This window comes from Rhineura floridana, chromosome 18 (genome assembly GCF_030035675.1).
Source record: "Rhineura floridana isolate rRhiFlo1 chromosome 18, rRhiFlo1.hap2, whole genome shotgun sequence".
In the NCBI taxonomy this organism is placed as follows: Eukaryota; Metazoa; Chordata; class Lepidosauria; order Squamata; family Rhineuridae; genus Rhineura; species Rhineura floridana.
The window spans coordinates 17,911,827-17,932,829 of NC_084497.1; the positions used below are offsets into that span (position 1 = coordinate 17,911,827).

The 21,003-nt window shown below is 42.6% G+C and overlaps 1 pseudogene; it reads left to right on the top strand.

The window, feature by feature from the left end:
- The first annotated feature begins 2,618 nt into the window (after nucleotides 1-2,618).
- Nucleotides 2,619-21,003, top strand: part of LOC133372658 (arylacetamide deacetylase-like 4) — a 28,681-nt pseudogene continuing 10,296 nt past the window's right edge.

Below are 21,003 nucleotides of genomic sequence, written 5' to 3' on the forward strand. Positions count from 1 at the left end.
CACCATGTCCATGCAATCGCTGGTCTGGAGTGTTTGCACCTTGTGCTGGGCCAGAGGGACAGACTGGGAATCCTTTTGGTGTACCGCCCACCTTGCTGCCCAATGGCTTCCCTAACTGAGCTGACGGAAGTGGTCTCGGAGGTATTGTTGAGATCCCCCAGACTATTAGTACTGGGGGATGTCAACATCCATGCCGAGGCTTCTTTGTCTGGGGCGGCTCAGGACTTCATGGACGCCATGACAACCATGGGGCTGTCTCAACGTGTTAGTGGCCCAACACATACATCGGGGCATACTCTCGACCTTGTTTTTACTACTGGACATTGGGATAGTAATCTGGATGTGGGGAGTCTTACATCTCTCCCTTTGTCATGGTCAGATCACTGCTTGCTGAAGTTTAGACTTTCAGTGGCCTTTTCCCTCTGCAAGGGTGGGAGACCTATTAAAATGGTCCGCCCCCGGAGACTAATGAATCCTGATGCTTTTCAAAGGGCTCTGGGGGATTTTCCGGCTGATAGGACTGGCGCTCCTGTCGAAGCCCTGGCTAATCTGTGGAATGCAGAGATGACCCGGGCAGTGGACACGATCGCTCCTGCGCACCCTCTCCTTTGTAGAGCTCATACAGCTCCTTGGTATACTCCGGAGCTAAGAGCGATGAAGCAAGATAGGAGACGGCTTGAGCGGAGTTGGAGATGAACTCCCAACGAATGCAATTATGCGCTGGTTTGTGCTTCTACGGTATGTAGGTGTGGTGAGGGCGGCGAAGAAACAACATTTCGCCTCCACTATTAAGTCATCTCTCTCCCGCCCAGCGGAGCTTTTTAGAGTTGTCCGAGGGCTACTCCACCCTGGCCCACAGGACATGGTAGATACATCGGTAGCCCGCTGTAATGAGTTTGCTAAGCACTTCCAGCATAAGATCTTATGCATTCGTTGGGACCTAGATTCCCATTTTATGACAGTTAGTCCAAATGAGGTGTCTGGAACACAGTCTAGTCATGTTTTATTGGATGAGTTTCAGTCGGTTCAGTTCGAGGACGTGGACAAGGTGCTTGGACAGGTACGTGCAACCACTTCGGTACTTGATCCTTGCCCCTCTTGGCTTATAAAAACTAGCAAGGATGGACCAGCTGGCTGGGCCAAGGAAGTGATAAATGCCTCTTTATGAGAGGGAGTGGTCCCTGGCTGTCTGAAAGAAGTGGCGGTGAGACCACTCCTGAAAAAACCTTCCTTGGACCCAGAGGACTTTAACAACTATAGACCAGTGGCAAATGTTCCATTCTTGGGCAAGGTCTTGGAACGAGTGGTTGCTGACCAGCTCCAGGCGCTATTGGATGAAACCAATTATCTAGATCCATTTCAGTCGGGTTTCAGACCTGGTTTTGGCACTGAGATGGCCTTGGTCGCCCTGTGTGATGACCTATATCGGGAGAGAGACAGAGGGAGTGTAACTCTGTTGATTCTCCTTGATCTCTCAGTGGCTTTTGATACCATCGACCATGGTATCCTTCTGGAGAGACTTGCGGAGTTGGGTGTTGGAGGCACTGCTTGGCAGTGGTTCCGCTCCTACTTGGCGGGCTGTCTCCAGAAGATAATACTTGGGGAACATTGCTCGACCCCGTGGGTTCTCCAATATGGGGTCCCGCAGGGTTCGGTCTTGTCTCCCATGCTCTTTAATATCTATATGAAGCTGTTGGGTGCAGTCATCTGGAGTTTTGGAGTGCGTTGTCATCAGTACGCTGATGACACGCAGCTCTACATCTCCTTTTCATCTTCTTCAGGTGAGCAAAAGGTGGATTGGCAATACTAACCTCCACCTCTCTGTCAGCACACTACATTCAACCTCACTCCTGTAATGACTTAGCTATGGCTGCCCTATTGAAATTCCATGAAACATCACTTCTATTGATCAACGTCTATATGCCCCCTTGCACCGGTAGGGAGGCCACTGAACATCTATGGGACGTACTAGATTCTTACATCACAGAACTGGAGTCGTGGTATCCCAAAGCTTCACTAATCATTATGGGTGATCTTAATGCTAGGATCAGGTCCAACAATGATGCTCTCCAGTCATCGAACTTATGGAGGGGAGAGGACAATCATCATCTCCAGTCAAGATTTGACCGATCCTCCAAGGATTCCAGAATCAACCACTCGGGTATCTGTCTCTCCCATATAGTCGGATCTCATGAACTTGTCATCCTGAACGGGCTTAACATGCTGGATCAACATGCTGAATACACATATATTTCTGTAAGAGGAAGCAGTGCAATAGATTACGCGATAACTTCACATCACTTGTTACAACAAATAGTGAAATTCAGTGTAGAAGAAAGACAAGATAGTGATCATCTTCCGTTGCTTCTTTCAATGCACCTGAAAGATAAATGCCGAGTAGTAAAGGAGTACAACCCGAAAGCAAACGCAGCATATTTTACACACAGAAGAACTATCTGGTCACCCCAACTAGCTTCAAAACTTGGCATCCTGCTTGCCTCAGTTACTGCTCTGGACATACAAGAACAAATAATGAAAACAGACAATCCTCATACGGCCCTTACAGAGTATGACAATTTGATTGAACTTTTAAATCCCATCTTACTTCCAAAAACCTCTGCCCCCAAAAAATTCTGTAAGCACTGGAACTCCTAGATGGTACGATAAAGAATGTTTGTATTTTAAGAGGCAATTAAGGCAGCTCTATCACCAATATCGACAGGCGAACGCCAGTACCTTGCCCCCAGAATACTATAATCTTAAACAAAATTATAAGTCCCTTATAGCAGCCAAAAAGCGACAGGAAACACAAAAAGGATGGAAGTCTCTGATTTTGGCTTCAAAAACCAAAAACTCTAAAAAAATTTGGTCATTAGTATCAGGTGAAATCAGGCCCACAAATTTGGCTCCATGTTATATTCCTGCTTATATCTGGGAAAAATATTACACAGAAATACAAAAATGTACCTCTGAATGCCCCCAGAAACCACCTTTTGATTTTGATTTCCAAGCCCTACCCAGTTGGCCTCCTGTTACTCCGAACGAAATAACAAAATTAATAGATGGCCAAAACAATGGCAAAGCCCCTGGTGGTGACAACATACCTCCAGAGCTTCTAAAGAACCACCGAGAATGGTGGGCCCCTCTGCTAGCCAATTTATTTACATTGGCTAATAATACTGGCAGCACCCCCGAAGCCTGGCACAAAGCCATAGTCATTCCCATATATCAAAAAGGCCCAAGAGAAGATCCATCAAGCTATAGGCCAATAAGTCTTCTTTCTATAGTAGGGAAATTGTATGCCGCCTACTTGAAAGTTAAACTGAGCGTATGGGTGGAGGAGGAGAACATCCTGGGGTGTGAGCAGGCTGGCTTTTGGAAAGAGAGATCTGTCATGGAGCACCGCCTAATTTTAAACCACTTGGCAGAAAAATACAAAAACCAATTGGGAAAACCCTTACATGTGGCTTTTGTGGACCTAAAGTCCGCGTTTGATTCTATCCCTAGAGACATTCTATGGGATAAATTAGCCAAAACATCCATGGATAAAAGATTACTTTTTCTAATATATCAGCTTCATCAGGAGACCTCTATGCGAATACGATGCGGATTAAATGGGGGCTTGACCAACTCGATTCCATCCATCAAAGGAGTCAGACAGGGATGTGTACTGGCGCCCCTATTATTTAATCTCTTCCTAAACGATCTAAGGCCCAGGTGCACCTCCCCTAATCTTCACTCGCCCAAATTAGGCGGGTATAGGTGCCCCATTCTGCTTTATGCAGATGATGCCGCTCTTCTAGCATTTTCCAAAATAGGCCTTAAACGCATCTTCTGAGTTTTCATGAATTACTGTTCGGATAACCAGCTCACTATAAACTTTTTAAAGACCAAAATATTAGTCTTTTCAAACCGCTCTGTTGTAGCGGAATGGACAATAAATGGGCAAAAAAATGAGCAGGTCAAAAGCTATAAATACCTAGGTATAATTTTTCATCATTCCCTTTCATGGAACACCCACATCCGAGCGGCGGTTGCAACGGCCCGCTCAACCATGAAACGCATTCTCCGCTACTATTATGTCAAAGGAGGGAAGTTTATTCCAGCTGCCATACAGGTTTTTAGATCAAAGAAAATCTCACAACTGTTATATGGGGTCCCAATATGGATTGTCGATTTCAATGCTTCTGTAGAGGCGGTACTATCTGTTTTTGGAAGACAGCTCTTAGGCTTACCAAGGTGTGTGCCAAACGCAGCCCTCAGACTCGAAACCAGCCTAGCCTCGATTGAATGCCTGGCATGGTCCTACGCATTCAACTTTTGGTGTAAGCCATCTTATGGCCCAGTAAGCGTTTTTTTAAATGCAATCTGGAATGATTCATTTATATCTAGCTGGATGAATGCATTTCATTCCAAACGGCCAAAATTAGGGTACTCGTTGGCATACATATCCCAAATAGAACCTGCAATGGCAAAACATATAATTGGATCCAGACTCAGGGACATAGATAGGCAAACCGCAAATGCAGCAGCCACTAAAGTATGCTCTCCGCTTTACCACAATCTGAGCTTTGTTACAAATTCTCACGCTCGTTACCTGGAATTTTTAACTATTCCTAAATTTCGACACGCCTTTACTAAGGCAAGATTTAACTGTCTCAACTCAGCAGTCCTGGATGGAAGATACCGAGGCATCCCGCAAGCCCAACGGATTTGCCCTTGTAAACTGGGGGAGATAGAAACATTGTCCCACATTTTATTTGCATGCCCAATATATCTTATGGAGAGAACCAAATTCCTTTATCCCTTTACTAAATGGTTTCCTAACAGTCCCCTTGAATGGCTGTTGGAACAATTACTGAATGGCTCAAATAGGTATCTCACTCTATCGGTGGCCAAATTTATCCATGTAGCTCAACTCAAATGTGCTAACTTTGTGCCCTGATGTCCTATCTGACAGCTATAGACTGTTTAGTCTTTTTTACTTATTTGTCTTTTAATATTTATTTTACCATTTTTACAATTTTCTTCTTGTATTTTATGTTCTGTTCTGGGTCTTTGACCGCAAATAAAGATGTTGCAATATGTTTGCTCTTACAACAGACTTAGAGTTTATTAGGGAGACGCCACTGAAGTAGAATATCAGAAGCCACTGGTGTCAGAAGAGGATGCTGCCCTTCTTAGCTCAGAGAACGGCACTCGGCGAAGCTCTGTTGAACCTGCTCCTGTATCTGAGCATTTTCATCCCATTCTTGGCACTGGCTTGGACACTTTATTACCATGTCACCAGGACCCACATGCCTCCAGGAATCAGCCAGACTGCAAAACTACACATTTTTACTGTCCTTGCGGAATTTATATTTGCGCTGGTGAGTATCCCTGTTTCTTTAATGATTTATCCCCTCCCTCAATGATTCATTTGCATGGTATACAGACTGCATGGAGAGCCTGTTTAAATATGCACCAGAGGAAAAGGAAGCATCCTTAGTAGTTGCATGCACATAAAAGCTGAAGCCATGGGACCAATTAGTTTCTTGTGGGTTGCTTGGATTGTTATTTATTATTTGATTTCTATCCCACCCTTCCTCCCAGCAGGAGCCCAGGGCGGCAAACAGAAATGCTAAAAACACTTTAAAACATCATAAAAACAAACCTTAAAATACATTAAAACAAAACTTTAAAATATTTTAAAAACTTTTTAAAAACATCTTTTAAAAAGGGTTAAAAACATATTATTTAAAAAAACATATTAACTGCAGCCTCTCTCTGGAGCCAGGGTCAGGCAGGGGGTCCCAGTCCTTGCAGCACTTACCAGGGACTTCAGCTGTCTCGAGGGACAGCAACCCAAAGGAGCAAGCAGCAAGCACCTAGATGCTCAGATACTCACCCCCAGGGCAGGTCTTCTTCAGTCCTCTAGTGCTGCAGCTGTTTCCAAGGACCCCCAGGGCAGCTGGGCTTTTATGCCTCCTGCCCCAGCCTCTGATGCAAGAGGCTGCAAGATGCTGACCTATTGAAATGAAAGGACCTAACCTAGTCATGTTCATTAACTTCAATGGGCCTACACTGAGCAGGACGAGCATTGCATGCAAGCCATCGATTACAAATTTTGCAAAGTTATTGGTTCGCTTTCCATTTGCACACCTCTTCTCATAATCCAATTTTGCATGTTACTTCCTGAAATCAAGGAGCTGGTTTTCGTCTATGTTTGGATATAAATGGTTGCTATTTGTGAATGAAGGAGATGGACTGAACCTCGCAAAACTGCTCTGGTTTTTTTGGTTCCTTAGAATTCCAGAGCAATGTGATGTATAATGCTTCTAATAGATATGTACAATGTAACAGATATGTGCAATGCTTCTAATGGATAATTCTAATAGATATTCTATTTCCTAAGATCCTCCGTGGCGCAGAGTGGTAAGCAGCAGTAACGCAGCCGAAGCTCTGCTCATGGCCGGAGTTCGATTCCAACGGAAGGAGGAAATTGAATCTCCGGTAAAAGGGGTCAAGGTCCACTCAGCCTTCCATCCATCCGTAGTCGGTAAAATGAGAACCCGGCACATGTTGCGGGGTAAAGAAAGGCTGGGGAAGGAACTGGCAATCCCACCCCATATATATGGTCTGCCTAGTAAACGTCGCAAGACGTCACCCTAAGAGTCGGAAACGACTCGCACTACAAGTGTGGGGACACCTTTACCTTTTTATTCTATTTCCTAACTCCTTACTGAGCAGAGCACAGGAAGCTGTCTCAGCTGGTCCACAGGAAACGAGATACAAGCAAGCCAGCTTTCAGAAACCGAGCGAACAGAGAGAGCAAACAGGAGTTCGATGAGGGAAGCCAAGGGAGAGGTCCCTAAAAATACATTAATGCATTTTTAAAATTACTAATTCTCCTTGTACAGTGCACTGCATACCAGTGGGACTCTCAAGTTTACCCTGAAGTAGGACAGGACAAAGCACAGGCCACTCCAAAACAAGTAGTTAGAAAGAAACAAAAGGTAGAAGAGAGTATGAATGGGAAGGATTCTCCAGTGGTTGTGACCTGCAAGGCATGTGCCATGTTTGTTTTCTTGCCTGAGAACAACATGGCGTACACCTGCAACAAGTGCAAGCTCGTGGCACTGTTGGAAGAAAAAATGAGAGGCCTGGAATGGCGGGTGGCCACACTGAGGACTATAAGAGAAGATGACTGTACACTGAACAACAGCAGCAAAGAGAAGTGGAGGTGGAAGAACAACAGCATGTGGTAGTGGAAGAGGAGACTGCTTTGGAGAGGAACAACAAAGTGGAGGAAACTCCATGGGAAAGGGTGGCAGGAGCGGAAGAGTTAGAAGACACCCTTCACCAGTGGAACTATGGAACCACTTTCAACCACTTAAGGACGAGACTGGAGGACAGCCTGTGGTGGAAGAATTACAGGAGACCCTGTATGACAACAAGCAAGAGGCTGAAGCTCAATCAAGCAGGGGCAATGAAACCACAACCCCACAACAAGAAGAGAAAAGTACTAGTAGTGGGAGACTCCCTACTGCGAGGGATTGAAACCCAAGTATGCCGATACTCACTTGCCAGGTATGCTGTCTACCAGAAGGACGGATTAGAGGTATGACGGAAGGGTTGCCATCACTCATCAAGCCCACTGACAGGTATCCCTTTCTCCTCATCCATGTGGGAACAAATGATACTGCCGAACGGATGTGACAGAGCAGGAAAATTAGGCACTTGAGCATCTGAGTGAGCTTTGTGTATTTTAATCTTCCCTAAAGATTATGCCTTCCCTGGAATTAGTCAGACTGAGACTTTAAGCTTTAAAATAAGAAATAACTACTTTATTCTGGAAGTACATATTTGATAGGAAAGAGGTCTACATCTAGCTAACTAGCTAAGTTGGAGACGCAAACACTAAGCCTAGTGTTTGCCATCGTGCTGGGAGGACAGAGACAGACAAAGAGATGATGTCTTCTCTCCCTCTCAAGAGAATGAAGAAGAATCCGGAAGATGTGGTCAACATCCTGAGAATATCAGTCTAACAGGAAGGGAGAGTCAGCAGAAGATCAAAGCATAGGTATAGCCTAGCAATCAGGAGGTCTCCTCTCTAGCTACCCTTTTTAACCTCATGCAGCCCCAACCCACCAGTTCGAGTTGAACCACATATTCCAATAACAGAGCTATGAAAAAATCACATCAGACTTTGAAGCTCTGGGAAGGAAACTCAAGGACTTTGGGGCCCAGATAGTTTTTTCATCTATCCTTCCAGTACTTACAAGAGGAGAAGAAAGAGAAAGAAAAATGCTCCATGTGAATGAATGGCTACAAAAGTGGAGCTGATGTGAGAGATTTGGATTCTAGGACCATGGGCTATGCTTCCTGGAAGATGGATTGCTGGCAAGTGATGGGTTGCATCTCACAAGGACTGGGAAGAATGTGTTGAGCCACAGCATGGAGAAGTTCATCAGGAGGGCTGTAAACTGAATACTAAGGGGGAGGGAGATGTAAACTTGGTGGAAACGATTGATGAAGATTGGTGCACAATAACAGAGAGATCGGCTCTAATAGCACCCAGTAACAGTCCTCAGAAAAATGTGGTAAGGAAGCCAAGCCATAAATTACATGGTTTTCGATGTCTTTGTACTAATGCGCAAGCATGGGAACAAGCAGGACGAACTTGAACTCTAAATACAGGAGGGTAATTACGACTAGATAGGTATAACTGAAACTTGGTGGGACGACTCCCATGACTGGAATACAGCAACTGAAGGATATAACTTGTTCAAGAAGAATAGAAAGAATAAAAAGGGAGGTGGAGTCATGATATATGTTAAAAATATATATCCCTGCACAGAAATACAGGAAGATGAGCTTGGTGGCTCCACCGAGAGTATCTGGATTAAAATTAATGGGGCGAGAAACAAACGGAATGTGGTGCTTGGAGTCTACTACCAACCACCCAATCAAGGAGAAGATGAGAAGGTAACTTTTGAAAAGCAAATTGCCAATGTTTCGAGGAGGCATGATGTAGTAGTAATGGGGAACTTCAATTATCCCAATATCTGTTGGGAGACAAATTCTGCCAAACACGACCCCTCCAAGAAATTTCTGACTTGTGTTGGAGATACCTTTCTCCTACAGAAAGTGGAGGAAGCAACCAGAGGATCAGCTAAGGGTAGCAAGAGATGCTAAAAGCAACCAAAAAAAGCTTTCTCCAGGTACGTCCATAGTAAAAGACAGAGAAAAGAAATGGTGGCACAGCTACTCAATGAGGATGGCAACATGATAGCAGATAACAAAGAAAATGCAGGATTCCTACTTTGTCTCAGTCTTCTCCCAAAAAAGGGTCTATGGCAAGGCCTAATAAACTGCATCCTAGAGTATTGAAGGAACTGGCTGAAGGACTCTCAGAACCGCTGTCTATTGTGAAATCATGGAGGACTGATGAAGTGCCGGATGACTGGAGGAGGGCGAATGTTGTCCCTATCTTCAAAAAGGGCAAAAAGAAGGAACCAGGGAACTACAGACCAGACACCCTAACATCAATCCCTAGAAAAACTTAAAAAGCTTAATATACTCATTTTTGGAAAGCCACTTTCTGTAATATAATGCATCTAGCATTATATCATATAATGCATTATTTCCCCAAATGTATGCATTCTATAGACATTTTACCCTAGTATAGGCATTTCTGTACACATTACTCGGCTAGAGAACTGCATCACAAAACTTGGAATAGTGCACATTTCAAAAGACAGCTGTGTTTCAGTTTCCATATTGTTTAAGAAACTATGTCTTTGATAGATTTGCCTTTGAATGAAACCTAAACTGAATTTCTTTCCATCTGTACTCTCAGTGCATTCACCACTAACGTTTTGCATACATCACTTAAATGAAATATGTGTTTTGTGCACACTGTTTGCACACCAAAAATGCATCGCAACATCCAGAGAAGTGCATGACCCAACAGGGAGTTGTGCTCCAATCCTCAGACAAGCAAGGGAGCATCCGACTGGGTCGATCGACTGCAAAAAGCCTACGAAACATGTTCCTTCCAATTCCTAAATCTTCCTAATGTGAGGAAAACTGTTGGGGAGGGAATGCCTCCCAAAACGTGGAGGATGGCAGTGTGTAGGACAAAGCAGTTGAACTATCCTTGTTTTTCACATACACACCCCTTAGAATTGCACCCTAAGTGAGAGAGAGAGAGAGAGAGATCCCACTGAACAATCTGCTGCTGTTGAATCGTTCCCTCGCCTTTGATACCATTGACCATATGATGCTCCTGGACTGTCTCCATGAGTTGGGAGTTTGTTGCCCTGTGCTATATGCTCCACTCCTGCTTTAGGGAATGGTTCACATCATGGCTACTGTGGCCTTTATTCTATTATTCCAACGATTTCTGACCTGGTCATTTGCACATGACATTTGACCTTTCTCATGACTTAAAAGCTAGTTCCGGAAATCTAGTGGAATCGAGTGGAAGTTTAGCATGAATATTCATGATAAATAATACCAGAAAGAATCCATTTGGGAACCTAGAAGATTGTGGGAGATTTGCACTACCTGCAGCCGCTCATGTGACAAGCATCCTGGCATGCAATGCAGTCCAGTCCTTCAGGCAGATGTGAATTGTTTTTTTTGCCTGACGAAAATTGTGCCGGTATTCTGGTATAGGAGTGAATAGCAGCATTCTCTTCCTCCTTTTCCCACACATGCCCCTTTGTCAAGACACTAACTCTAGCAGTGAATTAAGGTGGAACTACAATGTGCATGTGTATAATGGGTGAGGGACCAGCTGAAAAAGTCACGGTTCCTTAATGCAACATGTACTGCAGTGTGAAAGGAATCTTAGACTCGGGACAGAAGCCCTACCATTTTAATCTGTCCAATTAATGCAACAAGTGCCATGTCTGAATGTAGCCCATAGCACTGAATGCATTCACCCCCCTGGCAGTTGTGCTGGGGGGTGCTTTCTGGACAATTTTCTCCCTGAAGTTGTTTAATATAAAGCGTCTGGGAGCTGTCATTAGGAAATTTGGAACATGGTATCTCTGATACATCTGAACCAGAAGAGTCTATAACTGGGCCATGGTGAGGTTGATGAGGGCCAAAAGACTGAGAGTAAATCATGGTAAGACCAAGACTTTGTGAGTGAACTGTTCCCAGGTCCAGGAATTGGGGAGTTTATCAGTGCCTGATGTGTCTGCAATATCAGCCTTTCAGGACAAAACATAAAATTTTAGTGTTACTGAGTCTTAGTCTTAGTCTGAAGTAACTTGCAGGTGACCTCAGATGTGCCAATTCTCCTCCAGCTAAGTCAACTAAGCCATAATGGGCAAAGATAGAGAGATCTTGTTGTGGGCCAAACCACTGGAAACTCCTTGTCCACATACTTAGGGCTCATCAACAGAAACTAATCTCACAAGATCGGACCAGATGTTGTCTCAGACACCTCAACTGGCTCTGTAATGACATCAGCAGCCAACACAGCATGCAGGCAAATGGTTTTATCTTTCAAGTTACAACACAATACACAATATATACAAGGATGATCCCTATATACCCGGGGTTCCCAAAGGGTAGTCCTTGGACCACCAGTGGACCATGAGTTTCATTCAGGTGGTCTGCAGCATGTCTGTGAATTTGTGGTTGGAGACAGCACTTCCATTGCATTAAATATTCATATCAATGTTTATTATATTGTTATTGTTTGTTTTACATTTTATATGGTATTGTTGCATGCCACTCCAATCCCCAAGTGGTGCAAGACTTCTAGGGGTTCCTGGACTTACCCAGGTTTTGGTTTCCTTGGAAAGAAGATCAGCAGAGGCTATGGTGTCATATAGGATATATGGTTTTGATTTGCACACATTCCAACCTGAGCTTAAGATGGAGGGGGTCCACAACATTAACAAACCATCAGATCTTGCTCCCCTTTGCCCCTAGCTTTGGGGGTCCAGAGAGCAAGCAAACCTTTCTGTCTGTCTCTCTAGTTCCCAATTTCTCCAGACTGGACTAAAAACACAAGCCTCTCCTTGGCTCCAGAATGGGGGAGAAGTGGCCCTCACCTGAAAGCATTGCAATACCTCTCTTTGGTTACACAGATTGACTATTCAATAAGTCCATTAACTCACAGGCTAGCTTGACCAGTAGAGCAGGTTTCTTGTTTGCATATCCCGACTTCAGATAGAAGATTACAGGCTTGGACACAAAGAAACCATCTATCTCAATCCCATAACAGTATTTGATTGCATCACGATTTCAATTCTATGGGGTCCAAATTGTAATACCATAAAATAAATCTATCCAAAATAAAAAGAAACAATGAAAGCGCACAGTGCATTAGAATGCTATTATGGGCAGAAAAAAGTCATTAAATGGTCCGCCAAGATGCTCAGCAATTTTCAAGTGGTCTGTGGGGAAGTAAAAGTTTGGGAACCTCCTTTATACAACATACCTAACCAGCAATAAGACTCACAAATATTTAAATATGCTTGCAATGTACTTCAAAGGACAACACATAAAAATAAGACAGTGGACAATAATACATGGTTATTCTCAAGAACGCCCAGTTTGGCTAAGGTTTGTTAATAAAGCTAGTTCTGTGGCAAGAAATTGCAGGAAAGACAAACTGCAGCAGAACAGCAGCAATGCTGCATGGAACAAATACAGGGTGGTACAGGGGAAAAAAGGTACACCTTCTTACATCTCTAGAGTGATAATGTCATATAATAAGGTGGAAGGTGGAAATTGCAGACTAAACCATGGAAAACACAAAGCTTTCCACATCCTTCTATCTAACTTCACCAACCATTGGATCTACTGCATCAGCCAGTCTAAATTTAATGAACTCAAAATCCTCTCGGCATGTATCGCCTTCTTGGCTTCTCTGTTGATGTGACCCAAATTCTTCTTTCCCAGGTCCACCAACAGGATTTTAAAGCCATCAAATGATGGAAGAGGTCTGGACGGAGAGATGGGGGGAGACTTGAAATGCAGGGGAGGTGTTCCAAAGTGCCAGCCCTCTCTGCCTGAAAAAAGTCATCCCCCAATTTGAATGAAGTCCAGGCCCCTTTAAGCTTGATCTGACTCAGCGGAGCTCAGTGCATGTGCTTATTATTACCTTGATATCCCACATATTCCTCCAAGGAGCTTAAGGTGGAATACATGGTCCCCCTCCCCATACGATCTTCACAACAACCCTGTGAGGTAGGTTAGGCAGAGAGACCACGGCTCAAGGTTGCCCAGTGAGCTTCATGGCTGAATGGGGATTTGAACCCAGATCTCCTAGGTCCTAGACCAGCACACTAACCGCTACACAACAGAGGGTCTCACACTGCCCCCCCCTTTGTCCCCTCTGAAGGTCTAACCTTTCCTGAGGTAAGGAAAAACTTACTTTGAGGGGAAATTGTATGTGGTTTCTCTCCTGTGTGGGAGCAGCTTCTCAAGGCTTACCCACCAACCCACTGACCCACCCACACACTTGGGGAAAGCAAGATGTAGCTGCAGAAGATGTATGGTAAATCAAAACAAAGGCTGCATCGACTGCCTTGAAACTAGGGATGGTGTCCTAGACCTATGGAATTGATGGACATCACTAACTTAGGTCCATTAATTTCAGTGGGTCTACTCTGAGCTAGGGATATGCTAGAATTTTAGCTTATTCAAGTTTGGTACCATTTTTTCCCATTAATTCTCTTATTCTCTATCCTTTCAGTTGAACTTTTATTTATTTGATTTGTATCCCGCCCTTCCTCCCAGCAGGAGCCCAGGGCGGCAAACAAAAGCACTAAAAACACTTTAAAACATCATAAAAACAGACCTTAAAATACATTAAAACAAAACATCATTAAAAACATTTTTAAAAAGCTTTGAAGACATCTTTGAAAAAAAATTTAATTTTGTGTTGCAATTTTCTGAGACAATTTTCAAAAACAGGGTTTTTCTAAAAAAACCTCTAAAATATTGATATTAAGAACAATAATTTTATCAATGTTTTCTTTCAAAATATGAACATTTCCTTTCAAAATATCAACTATTGATATTTCTCTTCAAAATATCGATATTAATGTCATTTTTTCCAAGAGGAAAAATAGAATTGATACAAGCAACAGCTAGTGAACTTGAATCAATACCAACCTCTTGGGCCAATGGAATGCTTTCTAACCAGCACCAGCCAACGGATTCCCATCCCTACTCTGAGTAGAACTTACTTGACAGCAACAATTTCATTTCAGTTTTGTTCTTTGATAAATCTATTACATCCTGATTCTGCATTAAATAATTATGGGGGAATATGGACAGGCCAATTTGTATCGGAATGATTGAGCCTAAGAAAAACAACTGAATTTAAGTTGTTTTAATCCCTGACAAGGATCAACTTCCTCAAACAGCCATAACGAAAATAAATTTGGCAAAACTTGAACAAAACACAGCATTAGTCAAAAGCAAAGAGACAAAAAAAAGAGAGCAGAAAAATGTTTTTAAAATACCTGATGGGATAAAGGAAGGCTTTTAACACCCGTCTAACAAACTGTCAGAGAGGGAGCTGGTTCGATTGCCCTGATGACAGACGTTCAGAATCTCAATGTCAGTGAAGAAAAATCAACTCGTGAAGACTGTGATCATGTAAGCGTTATTGTGGGGACTCTCCAAACCTAGCAGAGACAACCTTGGGTGACATTGTGCGATGCGGGTCTGGGCCGTCCTCGTCATGAGCTGATGTGAAGCAGCAGCGGATGGCATGGTGGGGCTGTGCCGCTCCCCTCCCCTCCCTCTGGTCCAGTCACTGCAAGTGGAGAGGGGGGGATGTGGTGGCAGCAAAGTGGGCGCAGTATGAACGTGATGGCAGGAGCACCAGGTTGGTTCCACCGGCATGGGGAGGTCAAGTGAGTGGTGCATCCCAGATTCCCCACCACACCATCCACTCCTGATGTGAACCAGCTACTGCAGCCATGGAACTGTTTCAGCATTTCCTCACTGCTGATCTCCTTTTCTGTCTGTTTTCAGTATTGATGTATTGATTCATGACTCACCTTTTATGTGTGCCTCAAGGCGCATGTAAAGACAGCAAGCTTTTTAAAACAGGCTTGGGGGCAGAGCGGTCTTTTTTGCTTCCAGTGTGAAAAGCTCTTATGTCTTGCATTGATGAGACGTGAATGTGAAGGGCTCCTTATTCTGTTCCCTTATGTCTTGCTCTAAAACAGGCACTGTTTCTGGAGAAAGTTGGCATCTGCCATAAGTATGTCATCTGGAGGCTTGTGATGAATGGAATACCACCTAGGGAGGACTCAAAGTTGATCATCAAGGATCTGCTTTTTGATGGGATTCCAGTAAGAATATATTGGCCTAAGGCATCACCTGCTAGAAACGGGAGAGGAATGCTCTATCTCCATGGAGGAATTGGATTATTTGGAAGCATCCGTAAGTTACATGGGAAGCTGCCTCATACTGGTCCATCTAGCTTAGTGCTGTCTGCACTGACTGGCAGTGGCTCTATAGGGTTACAGACTAGGGTCTCTCCCAGCCCTACCTGGAGATGCAGGGATGGAACCTGGGATCTTCTGCATGCAAAATAGATGCTTTGCCACTGAGTTACAGCCCTTTTCTTTGAAAGGAGCCTACATTCCTTCACTCAGTTTGCTTAGAAGCTTTTAGGACAGTGCTTCACCAAAAGGGTTCCTGATATGTTAGACAGGACGTCACAAACAATGGTTTCTACTTCCATCATGTTCAGCTCACCTTCAATCCACAATGCAACAAGGGATCCTGTTAAATAAAAAAAATGGGGAGCAATATCTGTTTGGAATTGAGAACAGCTCCATAGGAATATTGAGTTTCATAGCCAATGAACAATCCAAAAAATGGAATCATAAAATTGTAGAGTTTGAAGGGGCCTATAAGGCCATCAAGTCCAACCCCCTGCTCAACACAGGAATCGAAATCAAAGCATACCCGACAGAGGGCTGTCCAGCTGCCTCTTGAAGGCCTCCAGTGTTGGAGAGGCCACTACCTCTCTAGGTCATTGGTTCCATTGTCATACCGCTATAAAGTTAAGAAGCTTTTCCTGGTGTCCAGTCAAAATCTGGCTTCCTGCAATGAGCCCTTTATTCCATGTCCTGCACTCTGGGATGATCAAGAAGAGATCCTGGCCCTCCTCTGTGTGACAAACTTTCATGTACTTGAAGAGTGCTGTCATATCTCCCCTCAGTCTCCTCTACTGAACTCTAAACATGCCCAGTTTTTTTTAAAGTCTCCCCTCATAGGGTTTTGTTTCCAGTCCCCTTGCTTATTTATTTATTTATTTATTATTTATTTGTTTATTGTACTTATATACCGCCCCATAGCTGAAGCTCTCTGGGCGGTTTACAGTAACTAAAAACATTAAGACAAATATACAAATTTAAAAACACATCTTTTAAAAACAATTTAAAACAAGTGTATCTGCATTCTTCTTACAGTGCAGTGTCCAGAACTGGACGCAATACTCAGGATGAGGCCTAACCAGTGCCAAATAGAGAGGAACCAATACTTCACATGATTTGGAAAATATACTACAGCTAATGCAGTCTAAAATAGCATTTGCCTTTTTTGCAGCCACATCACACTGTTGGCTCATATTCAGCTTATGATCAACAATAATACCAAGATCCAAAAATAGGGACGCCTTTCAATCCTGACCCTTCTACTTCATGTTTCCCAGGTGGATCAAAGACCCTCTTTTGGGAGAAGACTGAGCCAAAGTAGGAATTGAGCACTTTGAGTAGCTGTGCCACCATTTCCTTTCTCTGTCTTTTACTATGGACATACCGGAAGAAACCATTTTTGTTGCTTTTAGCATCCCTCGCTAGCCTCAGCTCATTCTCAGCTTTAGCCTTCCTGACACCATCCCGGCAATTCCATGATACCTGCCTGTACTCTTCCTTTGTGGCCTGGCCTTCTTTCCACTTCCTGTATGTGTCCTTTTTTGTTTTCAGGTCATCTCTAAGCTTCTTGTGAAGCCACATTGGCTTCTTCTGCTGTTTCCCCCCTTTTTTCCTTGTTGGAATTGCTTGCCATTGCACTTTTAGAATTTCCTTTTTTTAGAAACTCCCATCCATCTTGGACTCCTTTTCTCATTATGGTTGCTTGCCACGGAACCTTATCTGCCATTGTTCTGAATTTATTAAAATCTGCTTTCCTCAAGTCCAGGATCAACAGATGGTACTCTCAGCATTTGCTTCTGTTAAAATCAAGAATTCAAGTATGGTGTGGTCACTTTCCCCCAGACCTCCCGTAACTGCAACTTCATCCACCAAGTTATCTCTTTGGTTCGAATCAAGTCCAGGATAGCTGATCCTCTGGTTGCTTCCTCCACTTTCTGTAGGAGAAAGTTATCTCCAACACAAGTCAGGAATTTGTTTGGCCATTTAAGCATTGCCATTTTGCAAACAGCACATAGTTTAACTGAAAAGTGTCTTACTTTGGTTCAGAAGTTGCTTGTCACAGTTGCTTCTCTGCTCCAAGAAAACTGGTGTTGCCATATCCTCGTCCTTTCAAAGAAACTTTTCAACATTGCAGTATTATCAGTGGCTGGGCACCCAAATGTCTTGCCTTATTTGAGAAAGGGCCACGGCTGTCACAATTTCTAATATAGGTTCATGCCACAATAATGGGGCATTACTTGGATGTCCCATTGAATTCCATGGGGATTTCTCAACTCAAGTACGTGCACAACTGCAGATTAAATTGGTTAGTCTTACAGGGGCCACACAGGGGTTAACAAGGGACCCCATGAATTTTCAGGTCTATGGGAAAAGATTATTCCCCTCCCCAACTTATTCACATCTACGTCTTGTTTTTTCCAGAGTGTAGAATAAGGTGGAGGCATATTAAATGGACTAAGACCTGGGAGACCAGGGTTAAAATCAGCCATGAAACTTGCTGAGTGATCTTGGTCTCTCAGCCTAACCTACCTCACAGGATAATGTGATGATAACCTGGGGGAAATTAGACCCATCAATGCCACCTGAACTCCTTGGAGGAAACGTGGAATGGATATAAATGTAACACAGATAAATGAGGAATAATTCACTAATAGGCAAAAAAACTTGCAGTTTAAGAAAGTACCTATGTTGATGTTATGTGCCTTCAAGTTGATTATGACTTATGGCGACCCTATGAATCAGTGACCTCCAAAAGCATCTGTCATGAACCACCCTGTTCAGATCTTGCAAGTTCAGGTCTGTGGCTTCCTTTATGGAATCAATCCATCTCTTGTTTGGCCTTCCTCTTTTTCTACTCCCTTCTGTTTTTCCCAGCATTATTGTCTTTTCTAGGGAATCATGTCTTCTCATTAGGTGTCCAAAGTATGATAACCTCAGTTTGTCATTTTAGCTTCTAGTGACAGTTGTGGCTTAATTTGTTCTAACACCCAATTATTGGTCTTTTTCGCAGTCCATAGTATGCACAAAGCTCTCCTCCAGCACCACATTTCAAATGAGTTGATTTTTCTCTTATCTGCTTTTTTCACTGTCCAGCTTTCACATCCATACATAGAGATTGGAAATACCATGGTCTGAATGATCCTGACTTTGGTGTTCAGTGATATATCTTTGCATTTGAGGACCTTTTCTAGTTCTCTCATAGCTGCCCTCCCCAGTCCTAGCCTTCTTCAGATTTCTTGACTATTGCCTCCATTTTCGTTAATGATTGTGCCGAGGTATTGATAATCCTTGACAAATACAATGTCCTCATTGTCACCTTTAAAGTTACAAAAATCTGCTGTTGTCCTTACTTTCGTCTTTTTGACATTCAGCTGTAGTCCTGCTTTTGTGCTTTCCTCTTTAACTTTCATCAGCATTCATTTCAAATCATTACTGGTTTCTGCTAAGAGTATGGTATCGTCTGCATATCTTAAATTATTGATATTTCTCCCTCCAATTTTCACACCTCCTTCATCTTGCAGCGTATAGGTTGCGCATCAGGACAATCAGATGCTGTGGCACCCCCATTTCTTTTAAAGCATTCCATAGTTTTTCATGATCTACACAGTCAAAGGCGTCAGATATTTCTATCAAACTTTAAAAAGCAGGGAAATTGGGCAGCTATAGTGAATGTACCAGGGGAGCAGGAGTCCTGACCTCCTCTCTGAGATATTCTTTCACAGTTCAATCCACTTCCTGTGTACCTTGGAAGAATTTGGTGACAGGCAGCCCCACTAGTCCTATACTGAGGCTACAACTGGTCTCAGGACAACAGGAGGCAGGGTTGAAAAGCTGAGGCTCCTACTATCTTTTGCCATAGCTATACTTTTGGATTATGGTTGGCTGAGTGGTGCAGAGACCTGACTGGCCAGAGAACAGGAGATTGACATAAATGCCTTCACAAGTCTCTCTAAGTTCATAGAAGTATAATATGTCTGTGGTACTAGAATTGGTAGAAAAGTGTTTTTAGAAACTCAATGTCAGCAATGCCAACACTTGTGCTCTGGCATAGCGGTCAGATCTTTCAGAAGGCTAAGGCTGCAATCCAGTCCATGTCTACTCAGAAGTAAGCTCCACTGAGTTCAATGGGACTTAATCCCAGGTAAGTGTGTCTTGGATTGCAGCCTTAATACACATTCACCATAAAACCTGCAGAAGTGATCCTCCTAAATTTGCTGTATGCCAATGAAGTATTAAACTGGGAGGGAGGGGAAGGCATTTTCATTCTATGCCGCTTAATTGAAATGGTCTTTTCTTTTTTTTTTTTACAATAATTTTTATTCAAATTTTCATAAAACATAGAAAACAAAATCATAAAACATTCAAAGACAAAAAACAAAACAAAACAAAAATGATTAAACAAAAAAAAATAAAATGTTGACTTCCCATTTGTCACATATCAAATCAGTTATAGGTCTACAATATATAACAATCCTGTCTCTTAAATCATATTATAAAATCACTTTCCTCCAGTAGTTATCTTAATTAATCATCAAATCTCATAATCATTACTTTATTCTTTCCACAAAAAGTCAAAGAGAGGTTTCAATTCTTTAAGAAATATATCTATCAATTTTTCTCCAAATAAACATGTCAATTAATCCATCTCGTTAATAATTATAATAATCTTATTGTCATAATCATAGTCCAAATAAACATTTCGATTAATCCATCTCATCAGAATCTGTTAGGTCCAATAATTTCAATAGCCATTATTCCATTATCCCTATTAGTTCCATCTTCCATCTTCAATAGTCCTGTTAAGTCCAGTAATTTCAGTGTCCAATCTTCCATTATCAGTATTCCATAATAATCTTGCTGTTGTAGCCATAGTCATATAATAAGAGTCTGATGGGAATTTCCTCTATCCCAAATATTTTCTTGCCATCCATTCTGAATAAGTTGCTGAAACATTGTTGTAAATTCATATCTGTGTTCTTCTTTTTTAGAAAATGCACTGGCTCATCTCTTAAGAGTTTTTCCATTGTCACATGACTGCAGTTAATTCCATAGATTTTCTCTATATCAAGCTCCATCACATCATTCCAGTCCAGAAGATTATCCAAGCCATTGATAACTTTATCTCTAATATCTTCATTAATTTCTTCAGAGATAACGTTAAATTCCAAACAGTAGATTTTATTTCTAAAATCCATAAACTCCAGATCTTTTTCCAATTCCACATTTGTTCCAATCTCCAGGGCTTGTATCTTCCCTTTATTTTTTCTTTTCTCATCTCTGATCTCATTCTCCTCTCTCACAGGGTCCCCTATTTCTTTAAACTCCTGCGTCATTTTGTTCAGTTCAATTTTCAGCTCCTTACTACCCTGTCGCAGGGTTTGTTTCGTTATCCCAATCTCATCCATTATTTTCTGAAACATAATTACTTCCAGATTCTCAGCCACTTTCTTGATTGCCATTTTTAAAACCACAAAAACAAAGCAAAACAAAAATCAAGAAGAACCACTTCTTATTTCAGCAACAATTGTGTTAATATTCCAGGCTTGATGACATCACAGTATAAACAGAGCAACCTGCCTTATCTCTCTAT